The following is an 11,300-nucleotide window of genomic DNA, read 5'->3' on the forward strand; positions in this document are numbered from 1 at the left end:
CTACTCCTACTCTAGTTGCAACACCCCCTCTTCCTCCATGGGAGTTTCTCCTTGTGGGTCTCCAGCAGCTACTGAGCGAACAGCAAGATTCAATAGCTATTCTTTCGCCATCGTCCCCTGCTGCATTAACATTAGCATCTGTTCTAAGATAAACATGAGGGGGATTATATTGCTCATGGCACAGTTGTCCCTACTCACAAACGTTCTGGCCTCTTTGAAGGGCTTCAGTGCCTGACAGGGGTCTAAGATGAGTTGCCAATGCCTGACCTCAAAACAACACATGCTCATTGCTGAGGTGGTCTGGTTCATTAAAAAATAATTCACGGCTGTTTACTGCTGTACAATGTTAAATTCCAGCGAGTTGGAACGTTGCAGATTCAGTGGTGTAGCCACAGACCATTCTGTTGCTGCAAGCCAAGGAGATTGTTCCTTGGACAAACCAGTGTACTTTTTTAAAAAGCATTGCATGATTAGGTTAATGACTTGCACCATGCATGGAGCATGTGATATTTCCCTTATGTTCAGCGAGGCCACTATGTTGCTGCCATTTTCTGTGACCACCTTTCCCAGTTGGAGTCAGTGGTAGGGATGAGCGAATTTCAAGTTTTTAAGTTCGGGTTCGGATATATGGTGAATTGAGTTATGGATTCCGTTACCACCGACCATAATGCAATTTAAGGACAGAATGCATATCGGAATGCCTTTAGAGGAATTGATTCCGTCATAATAGAAGTCTATGGCCAGCATAACGGTTACATCCGGTTTCCATTATGCAGGAGAGGATGTAATGGAGGAGTAGGCAGATACAGATGTATTAGAGTTAAAACACAGATGCATTAACTAAATTAGTTGTGTTAGTGTTAAGCCGATACCTTCTATTGCTTTTCAGTGGCTTTTGCTACAGGATATCACCATGAGTTAAAGACATGTACTGTACCTGCTCCTAACAGCTGTTCCAGGTTTTTACCATGGCGTGCACCTTGCACCTTGCCGTAAAGCAACAATCGCAAGGAGCAGCCTACTTTCTCCACCTCATGAGAGTACAAGGCAGGGATGTGTTTGTGGGAGAACTAATGTCAGCTAGGTATGATTTAGTGAGCCTGAGCGCATGTCATCAGCTCCCTAAAGGCAGCAGACTCTATTAAATGGGTACCTCCGTCGATAGATGCTCCTAGTGCTTCCAGAGGACTCCAAGCACTCCACTTGACACCGTCAGCGCTGCAGACCCCACGAACCGCCGAAGCTTGGTGGAGGTCTCGCCGTCTCCTACCCACCCTGGACCTACGACAAGGCTCCAGGCTCCAGTGGGTGAACCTCTCCTACATCCAGAGAGCAGGAACCATGAACAAGCTCTTACAAGAGCTTATACTCAGGGGAGTCTTGTGATATAGCAATCCCCAAGAGTGTAGTTATCCCATCCCCCAAACATGAGCCAAGACTTCATGAAGGTATAAAACAGGAACTCTTTATTGAGGGCTACCCGCCCGTATTTATGCAGGTCCCCATCTGGTGGACACGCCCCTAGGGGACCAGAAGGAAGTCTGTGACACAGGACAGATACGTAGCACTCAGGATACACAGACACAACACATCCCCACAATGCATCATGGTTTCCTCCTCTCTGCCCTGGAGACACCCGAGGAGCAATTCAATTATCTTTCAGGACAAAGGGAAATCGCCAATACGCATGTGGAGACAACAGGACAGAAATCACCACCCAAACACACAATGTCATACCCCCACAGCAAACACAGACATTTAACATAGCCCCAGATAGCTCAAGTCTGTGTGCATATCATTAGGTGAATGACACTCAGAATACACGAATACAATAAAATGGGCTATCTGGGTACCCTCACATAAAAAAATACCATTCCAAAGACAGATTTAAGCTGTGCGGCCGGTCTGTCTTCTCCTTTAAAGTTAGTATGGGCCATAATCCTGAGGCAAGAGGCTGGTAGCCAGGCCTCTCCAAAACCCAGTGGTGAGGTTGGTTTCGCCACAGTATGGCAGCGACTGTATCAGCAGCAACTCTGCCGTATGGCATGGTGAGGTTTTGTTGCCTATTCTTAGGAAAAAGGAAGGTGCCCCATTGATAAGGGGCAGTGAAGACCGAGAGGATGGTACTAAAAGGCTTCTCTGGGGCTTCAAGGAGGATGAGCAGGAGGAATGCTGTGACTCCTGGCTTCAAAGCACTCCTCCTGCCGTGACTAAGATGAGGAGTGAGCCATTCAATCCCCAGTCTCATCCTTTTTTCTCCTCAATGATAATGTTACACCTTTCTGAAGTCGGGGAGATCTACGGCCTACTAATACTACCACTTCTAGACGGATTATTGGTGCTGCTACTACCCACATTGTGGCTCTCGGAGGAAAAGGCTTTGTGTTGGTTCTTTCATTTGAAAACCTTCATAATTCTGAAATTTTTAGGCTGAATGTATGGAGTCAACACAAAGTATGGAACGGTTTGCAAGTCTTTTTCCTGAAACTTAAAGGCAGAGATACACAATAAAATGTCCTTTTTTTCCCCCACAAGCACACTGAAGACACTGCTACTGACAATTGACTTTGGAAATAATGCAGCATCGGTGGCAGTAACCGATGGGCCTAATGTCTTCTGTTAAAATGTGCAAATTCAGAAAAAAGCTTTTACTAGAGTTAAACACAAGTTGTCAACCTACTATGAGATTATTTCCCTTCACTCACCCATTGTTTCCCTTGAACTGTCTGGAGATGCTCTGACACAGATTTCTGACTAGTATTTTATGAAGTTTAAAACACTACCATCTGTATTGTAAGACTCACGTTTCACTTCTAGGCCTTTGTTTTTAAGGGTCTAGTTATCCTATAAATGACATTATGCCCGTTACAAAAACGGGCGCTAGAATTGGCCGGTGCGCAGAGCAATCATCACACTGCGTTCCATGGGCGGCACTAGAGGTGTGGTCGGTGCGGACGGCATGTGGGCGCAGCGTTGATCGGTGGCTGGTGGCACTGACTGATGGCTGAGATGGCTGGCACTGACTGATGGCTAAGATGACTGGTGGCTGAGACTGTGAGCACTGTGACTGGTGGCTGAGATGGCTGGCACTGACTGGTGGTGCTGAGACTGCTGGCACTGTTACTGGTGGCAATCACTGATGTCTAAGACGGCTGGCACTGACTGGTGGTGTTGAGACCACAGGCAGCAACTTTTTGGCTAATTATGATGGCAGCAGCTGCTGTATCTGTGTCTGATAGGACTGTAATGGCGTCGCTTCTGTTTCATTTGATGGCGGGCTCAAACTGACACAGCACACAATAATAACGGCTTCTGTGGGCAGTCCGAGCGGCGTGTGGTGCACGCTGTGGTTATTGTCCGCTGCAATTGTGGGCAGCATGTAGTACAGCGCTGTTTCTGTGGGCGGTTCAGAATGCCTGAAGAGCGATGTGTTTTTATTGGCCACCGGCGCGCTAATGTTGGCAGTCCGGGCAGCCGGCGCAATTACAGGCGGTACCTGCAGCGTGTGGGGCGGCTTTGATGTTACCACGCTGTTGCTGAGGCTGGTTCAGGAGGCCTGAGGTGCGCCGTGTTTCTATTGGCCGGCGGCGCACTGATGTGAGAGGTCCGGACGGCTGTGTGGTGCGCTGCGATTCTATTGGCTGGTGCATCATGCATGCGCATTTAACTCGATGCATCGCACATGCACATTTAACTTCGACACACACACGCGGACACATCGCAGGTACAGAGGGCTTTTATTACAGGGAGTGCAGAATTATTAGGCAAGTTGTATTTTTGAGGATTAATTTTATTATTGAACAACAACCATGTTCTCAATGAACCCAAAAAACTCATTAATATCAAAGCTGAATATTTTTGGAAGTAGTTTTTAGTTTGTTTTTAGTTTTAGCTATTTTAGGGGGATATCTGTGTGTGCAGGTGACTATTACTGTGCATAATTATTAGGCAACTTAACAAAAAACAAATATATACCCATTTCAATTATTTATTTTTACCAGTGAAACCAATATAACATCTCAACATTCACAAATATACATTTCTGACATTCAAAAACAAAACAAAAACAAATCAGTGACCAATATAGCCACCTTTCTTTGCAAGGACACTCAAAAGCCTGCCATCCATGGATTCTGTCAGTGTTTTGATCTGTTCACCATCAACATTGCGTGCAGCAGCAACCACAGCCTCCCAGATACTGTTCAGAGAGGTGTACTGTTTTCCCTCCTTGTAAATCTCACATTTGATGATGGACCTCAGGTTCTCAATGGGGTTCAGATCAGGTGAACAAGGAGGCCATGTCATTAGATTTTCTTCTTTTATACCCTTCCTTGCCAGCCACGCTGTGGAGTACTTGGACGCGTGTGATGGAGCAATGTCCTGCATGAAAATCATGTTTTTCTTGAAGGATGCAGACTTCTTCCTGTACCACTGCTTGAAGAAGGTGTCTTCCAGAAACTGGCAGTAGGACTGGGAGTTGAGCTTGACTCCATCCTCAACCCGAAAAGGCCCCACAAGCTCATCTTTGATGATACCAGCCCAAACCAGTACTCCACCTCCACCTTGCTGGCGTCTGAGTCGGACTGGAGCTCTCTGCCCTTTACCAATCCAGCCACGGGCCCATCCATCTGGCCCATCAAGACTCACTCTCATTTCATCAGTCCATAAAACCTTAGAAAAATCAGTCTTGAGATATTTCTTGGCCCAGTCTTGACGTTTCAGCTTGTGTGTCTTGTTCAGTGGTGGTCGTCTTTCAGCCTTTCTTACCTTGGCCATGTCTCTGAGTATTGCACACCTTGTGCTTTTGGGCACTCCAGTGATGTTGCAGCTCTGAAATATGGCTAAACTGGTGGCAAGTGGCATCTTGGCAGCTGCACGCTTGACTTTTCTCAGTTCATGGGCAGTTATTTTGCGCCTTGGTTTTTCCACACGCTTCTTGCGACCCTGTTGACTATTTTGAATGAAACGCTTGATTGTTCGATGATCACGCTTCAGAAGCTTTGCAATTTTAAGAGTGCTGCATCCCTCTGCAAGATATCTCACTATTTTTGACTTTTCTGAGCCTGTCAAGTCCTTATTTTGACCCATTTTAGCCAAAGGAAAGAAAGTTGCCTAATAATTATGCACACCTAATATAGGGTGTTGATGTCATTAGACCACACCCCTTTTCATTACAGAGATGCACATCACCTAATATGCTTAATTGGTAGTATGCTTTCGAGCCTATACAGCTTGGAGTAAGACAGCATGCATAAAGAGGATGATGTGGTCAAAATACTCATTTGCCTAATAATTCTGCACGCAGTGTATATAGGATAGGTGCTTTTGATACTTTACATGGAGAGTTGTTAGAGAGGTGAGTTAATTGCTATTACAGTGATTTATCCTTGATGCAGCATGGGTAATACATATCCATATATTACATATACTATTATTTTAGTCTTATTATATTTTTATACAGTTTTCCTATAATATTCTGCCAAATCTCTACTTTGTAGATGCCTGGTCAAATGTAAGTAATGTGGTGAACCGAAAGTGTTTCAGAGCAAAAGCGGCTCAGTTTTATATATTAACATTTTTTATTGATTTCATAGAAGGCGTTCAGATTCAGAAGACATAAGATTACATATGAATAGGGATAAGCGAACCTGTGAAAGTTTTTTTTAAATAATTTTTAACCCCTCAATGGCCATTTTATTTAGCATTCTGTCTTAAGAATGCTATTGTTTTCCATTATAAACATGTTATAACGGAAAATAAAGTGGAGTTCGGGTCCTCATTGACTTTAATGGGGTCCGGGTTCAGGGTCAAGTTCGGGTCAATGGGGACCCAAACTTCACTTTATTATTTTCCGTTATAACATGTTTATAATGGAAAATAATAAAGGGGAAACTTTTCAAGATGGGTGGTGACCATGGCGGCCATTTTGAAGTTGGCCATTTTGAATCCAACTTTTGTTTTTTCAATAGGAAGAGGCTCATGTGACACATCAAACTTATTGGAAATTTCACAAGTAAAACAATGGTGTGCTTGGTTTTAACGTAACTTTATTCTTTCATGAGTTATTTACAAGTTTCTGACCACTTATAAAATGTGTTCAATGTGCTGCCCATTGTGTTGGATTGTCAATGCAACCCTCTTCTCCCACTCTTCACACACTGATAGCAACACCGCAGGAGAAATGCTAGCACAGGCTTCCAGTATCCGTAGTTTCAGGTGCTGCACATCTCGTATCTTCACAGCATAGACAATTGCCTTCAGATGACCCCAAAGATAAAAGTCTAAGGGGGTCAGATCGGGAGACCTTGGGGGCCATTCAACTGGCCCACGACGACCAATCCACTTTCCAGGAAACTGTTCATCTAGGAATGCTCGGACCTGACACCCATAATGTGGTGGTGCACCATCTTGCTGGAAAAACTCAGGGAACGTGCCAGCTTCAGTGCATAAAGAGGGAAACACATCATCATGTAGCAATTTTGCATATCCAGTGGCCTTGAGGTTTCCATTGATGAAGAATGGCCCCACTATCTTTGTACCCCATATACCACACCATACCATCAATTTTTTTTGTTCCAACAGTCTTGGAGGGATCTATCCAATGTGGGTTAGTGTCAGACCAATAGCGGTGGTTTTGTTTGTTAACTTCACCATTCACATAAAAGTTTGCCTCATCACTGAACAAAATCTTCTGCGTAAACTGAGAGTCCTGTTCCAATTTTTGTTTTGCCCATTCTGCAAATTCAGTGCGCCGATCTGGGTCATCCTCGTTGAGATGCTGCAGTAGCTGGAGTTTGTAAGGGTGCCATTTGTGAGTAGCTAATATCCGCCGAAGGGATGTTCGACTAATGCCACTCTCCAGTGACATGCGGCGAGTGCTACGCTGTGGGCTCTTGCTGAATGAAGCTAGGACTGCCACTGATGTTTCTTCATTAGAGACAGATTTAATGCGTCCACATTTTGGCAAATCCAACACTGAACCAGTTTCACGAAACTTAGCAAGCAGTTTGCTAACTGTAGCATGGGAGATGGGTGGTCTCGTAGGGTGTCTTGCATTGAAATCTGCTGCACTGCGTTCACCAGACATCAACACAATTTCTATCCGCTCCTCACGTATTAACCTCGGCGACATGTCAATGGCTGTAAACAAAGAGAAACTTGTAAATAACTCATGAAAGAATAAAGTTACGTTAAAACCAAGCACACCATTGTTTTTCGTGTGGAATTCCCAATAAGTTTGATGTGTCACATGACCCTCTTCCTATTGAAAAAACAAAAGTTGAATTCAAAATGGCCAACTTCAAAATGGCCACCATGGTCACCACCCATCTTGAAAAGTTTTCCCCCTCACATATACTAATGTGCCACAAACAGGAAGTTAATATCACCAACCATTCCCATTTTATTAAGGTGTATCCATATAAATGGCCCACCCTGTATAATAAAAAAAAACTCACCCCATCCACTTGATCACACAGACGGTATCCTCTTCTTTCTGCAGGACCTGCAAAAGGACCTGCGATGATGTCACCGTGCTTACCACATGGTGAGCGCGGTGACATCGCCACAGTTCCTTCTATCTTCATTCAGCAGGACCTGCGATGACATCACTGCGCTCACCACGAGGTCCTTTTGGAGGTCCTGCAGAAAGAAGAAAGAAGAGGAATGGCCATTTTATTTAGCATTCTGTCTTAAGAATGCTATTATTTTCCATTATAACCATGTTAAAATGGAAAATAATAAAATCACCTGAACAGCAAACCCGAACTTCAGTGAAAAAGTCCAAGTTCGGGTCCGGGGACCCGAACTCGCAAAGTTCGGTGCGAACCCGAACTTTGCAGTTTGGGTTCGATCAACCCTACATATGAATAATAATCAGAATAAAAATCTGGCATAAAATATTCACGCTTATGCTTATTTATGGGAACATAAATAACAAAAAACAGCATATCAATAAAACCATGAGAAACACAGGACACTGGAACGTATGGATATGTAATCGGCTGATTATATTTTTCAAGTTAAACGCCTATATGACTTCCAGAGAGCCCAAGTAAAGAGAAATGTATGTCTAGTTCAAAGCTCCCAGTGTAAGATCTCTTTCAAACGATAAAACTGGTCAATTTTGTTTATCCATTGGTTAACACTGGGTGTCTCGGAGGATAGCAAGTGATTAGGGATCAGTAGACGAGTCGCAGAAATTAAAAAAGAAAAGAGGGCTGCTCTGTGAGTGTCCATTCCCCAGATGCCAAATATCAGAAGAGTGATTTCAAGAGAGTAGGGGAATTTGGTCTAGCAGATGGTATTGCTGAATTAAAAAATCTTTCTCCACCATTCAGCTATAATAGGGCATGTCCACCAAACATGAAAAAAGGTTCCTCTGACAGAGCTAAAATGGCAGCAGAGGTCAGAGAGATTTGAGCTAAATAGGGAAGTTTTGTCTGGGGTCCTGCACCACCAAGAAAGGACTAGTGTTGGGCGTGAATATTCGAATCGCAAATTTTAAACATGAATATCGCCACTTCGAGAATTCGCGAAGATTTAGAATATAGTGCTATATATTCTTATTCGCAAATATTCTAGATTTCTTGCTTGTGGACCAATGAGAAGGCTGGAATGTCTTTGGCTGAGCTTAACAACATCCCTAGCAACCAATAGGAAAGTTGCCTACCCCTTACTATATACAGGGAGTGCAGAATTTTTAGGCAAGTTGTATTTTTGAGGATTAATTTTATTATTGAACAACAACCATGTTCTCAATGAACCCAAAAAACTCATTAATATCAAAGCTGAATATTTTTGGAAGTAGTTTTTAGTTTGTTTTTAGTTTTAGCTATTTTAGGGGGATATCTGTGTGTGCAGGTGACTATTACTGTGCATAATTATTAGGCAACTTAACAAAAAACAAATATATACCCATTTCAATTATTTATTTTTACCAGTGAAACAAATATAACATCTCAACATTCACAAATATACATTTCTGACATTCAAAAACAAAACAAAAACAAATCAGTGACCAATATAGCCACCTTTCTTTGCAAGGACACTCAAAAGCCTGCCATCCATGGATTCTGTCAGTGTTTTGATCTGTTCACCATCAACATTGCGTGCAGCAGCAACCACAGCCTCCCAGACACTGTTCAGAGAGGTGTACTGTTTTCCCTCCTTGTAAATCTCACATTTGATGATGGACCACAGGTTCTCAATGGGGTTCAGATCAGGTGAACAAGGAGGCCATGTCATTAGATTTTCTTCTTTTATACCCTTTCTTGCCAGCCACGCTGTGGAGTACTTGGACGCGTGTGATGGAACATTGTCCTGCATGAAAATCATGTTTTTCTTGAAGGATGCAGACTTCTTCCTGTACCACTGCTTGAAGAAGGTGTCTTCCAGAAACTGGCAGTAGGACTGGGAGTTGAGCTTGACTCCATCCTCAACCCGAAAAGGCCCCACAAGCTCATCTTTGATGATACCAGCCCAAACCAGTACTCCACCTCCACCTTGCTGGCGTCTGAGTCGGACTGGAGCTCTCTGCCCTTTACCAATCCAGCCACGGGCCCATCCATCTGGCCCATCAAGACTCACTCTCATTTCATCAGTCCATAAAACCTTAGAAAAATCAGTCTTGAGATATTTCTTGGCCCAGTCTTGACGTTTCAGCTTGTGTGTCTTGTTCAGTGGTGGTCGTCTTTCAGCCTTTCTTACCTTGGCCATGTCTCTGAGTATTGCACACCTTGTGCTTTTGGGCACTCCAGTGATGTTGCAGCTCTGAAATATGGCCAAACTGGTGGCAAGTGGCATCTTGGCAGCTGCACGCTTGACTTTTCTCAGTTCATGGGCAGTTATTTTGCGCCTTGGTTTTTCCACACGCTTCTTGCGACCCTGTTGACTATTTTGAATGAAACGCTTGATTGTTCGATGATCACACTTCAGAAGCTTTGCAATTTTAAGAGTGCTGCATCCCTCTGCAAGATATCTCACTATTTTTGACTTTTCTGAGCCTGTCAAGTCCTTCTTTTGACCCATTTTGCCAAAGGAAAGGAAGTTGCCTAATAATTATGCACACTTAATATAGGGTGTTGATGTCATTAGACCACACCCCTTCTCATTACAGAGATGCACATCACCTAATATGCTTAATTGGTAGTAGGCTTTCGAGCCTATACAGCTTGGAGTAAGACAACATGCATAAAGAGGATGATGTGGTCAAAATACTCATTTGCCTAATAATTCTGCACTCCCTGTAAGAACCTCCCCAGCAGCCATTCTGCTGTTTTTTGCAGTTCTGAGACAGCAGTGTTATTGCTGTGCTCTGTGCTTTGCTGTGTCATTACATTAGATAGTTAGTTAGCTTATATATATATAATACAGATAGTTAGTGGGAGATAGTCAGTGTAGGTTAGATCCTGATATAGTGTAGCTGATAGGTTCCAGTGCAGGGTGTTAGGTAGTGTGATAGGTTCTGCTGTCCATACATACATGCTACAGACATAGTGCTGTGATGTCACAAGTTCACAACAATACTTAGTGCATCAATCAGTAATATGTATTCAGACCTGCTAAAATGTGAAGTTGCACGTATTGGGCAAAAATATGTGCATCATTAATCGCACAATCAAGAATATATTGGAGCACTCTATCTGCATATAAAGCTATTGTAATGTTCTGCCATGCCAACCATTTTCTCCAGTCTCAGGAAACTTCTAGCAGCTTAAAATTTTTTGAAAAAGTGACCCACTCCTGTATTGCGGGTGCAATACGAGCATATTACATTGCCGATTTTCGCAATCAAGAAAATAATGGTGAATTCACGAATTCGCAAATTTATGACGAATATTCGCCCAAATATTTGCGAAATATCGCAAATTCAAATATTGCTCCTGCCGCTCATCACTTTACAGGACCTTATAAAACCATTTTCTTGCACTTGGACACACCTTGAGAGCTTGTGAGGGATGCTAAAAAGTTTGCGTATCTCCGACAAGGAGAATTGTCTCCCCAGGTCCATCTCCTACAGACTTATCACAGCTGGCTTTACATCTGAGGAGGGAAGCCCCAGCAGTTTATATATTGTGGATATCAATTTAGAGGGGTAATGGGAGCCCATCAATAGTTTTTCAAACCAAGTTAGAGGACTCTGGTTGTGCAGAGATTTGGCCCAGTGGGTGATTTCTTTCTTACTAGAAGCAGGAATGTTAAGCTTTGCTTGAAGTAAGGAGTCTGAGATGGCACATCCATCTGTATCTAATAAGTTGGTTATAAAACATGGTCGATGACCTGACTGATGCAGGGCAGGT

Source organism: Bufo bufo, chromosome 5 (genome assembly GCF_905171765.1).
Source record: "Bufo bufo chromosome 5, aBufBuf1.1, whole genome shotgun sequence".
In the NCBI taxonomy this organism is placed as follows: domain Eukaryota; kingdom Metazoa; phylum Chordata; class Amphibia; order Anura; family Bufonidae; genus Bufo; species Bufo bufo.